Genomic DNA, 1,454 nt, shown 5'->3' with positions numbered 1-1,454 from the left:
AGTCACCTGGCACATGGAGCATGGTGGGCCGCCCCCCAACCGTACGCTGGACGAAATAGAACGCCTAACGGCCCGCCTCGTCGACCGGCAGCAGGGCCCAGAAGACCCCGGCCGCCGTTTGACAGGGGTGCCTAAGGATCTCTTGACCGGCCACCCGTCGGCTGGAGGCTTTGGCCTGCTGCCCCTCCAGCAACACATCCAGGCTCGGCATGCGGTATGGGCTGTGCGCTTCATCATAGCGGCCCTCGGGCTATCTAACGCGTCATGTGGGCCAGGGACAGGTGGAGCTGCAGGAACCACAGGTGGTACCGGGGGACACGGGAGGGCAGATGGTAGTCTCCATCCCTGGGTCCGGACGCTCTCCGCCTATATGCTGCTCACCCACCCCGCCTTCCAACCGTGGGCCCTGACGACCGCCAGCCAAGCCGGGCCCCGGCTCGGCGGAAGCGACCTACCCACGGATATCAGCCGGATTGTGGGCGCCCTGGGACACCTACCACCGCTCCGGGATATCGAGACCAGCCCCTTGTCCCCCGGACCGTGGTGCTGGGCAACCGCGTTGTGGGGTAACCCGTTGCTCCCCAATACCGGCGAGGCAGACCCAGACAGTTTGAACCGCCGCCCGGGCCTGGAGGCGCACTTCGTGNGGATCGCTACATGCAGGAAACTGCAAACGGTGGGCGACCTAGTGCGGGTCTGGGACCTAGTGGTGCATACTCGAGTGGCCTCCCTCCCCAGGTCGACCTGGCCCGAATGGGTCAGGACACACCTCGACCCATCAACCCCAGCACCCACGCGGGACAGGTCAGCGACCCTGGCAGCCCTTAAGACGCTACATGGCGCTATCAACCCGGCCTGGCTCGAAGCTGCAAGAGCAGTGGAAACCCAACAGCAACAGCAACCCCAGCCGCAGGCACAGCTGCAGCCACAGCTGCAGCCACAGCCGCAGCCGCAGCCACAGCCGCAGCCACAGCCGCAGCCGCAGCCACAGCCGCAGCCACAGCCGCAGCCACAGCCGCAGCCACAGCCGCAGCCACAGCCGCAGCCACAGCCGCAGCTACAGCCGCAGCCTCAGCCGCAGCCACAGCCGCAGGTACAGCCACAACAGCTGCAAACACAACCACAGCTACAGACACAGCATCAGCCGCAGCCGCAACAGCAGCAACAGCCGCAGCAACAGCTACAGACGCAGCCGCATGAGCAGCAACCCCAACAGCAGCAGCCAGAGAGGCCAACGGCGGGGGATATGGCGGCTCCAAGCACCCCCAACAGCACTCAGGCGATGGCTATGATCCTAAAGCGGGTCGGATGGCAGATGCCGGGCGGCACAACAACCGTCCCACTCACACGCCTGACGGTCCGCCTAGCGACACAGCTGCAATGCGGGGCCACCGAGGAGAAACGGGGACGCTTGATGGCAGCATTTGTGCAAGAAGNCGTTGCACCCGCAGGAA

The sequence above is a fragment of the Volvox carteri genome (assembly GCF_000143455.1).
Source record: "Volvox carteri f. nagariensis unplaced genomic scaffold VOLCAscaffold_84, whole genome shotgun sequence".
NCBI classification, from domain to species: domain Eukaryota; kingdom Viridiplantae; phylum Chlorophyta; class Chlorophyceae; order Chlamydomonadales; family Volvocaceae; genus Volvox; species Volvox carteri.
This window is presented reverse-complemented; position numbering follows the sequence as displayed.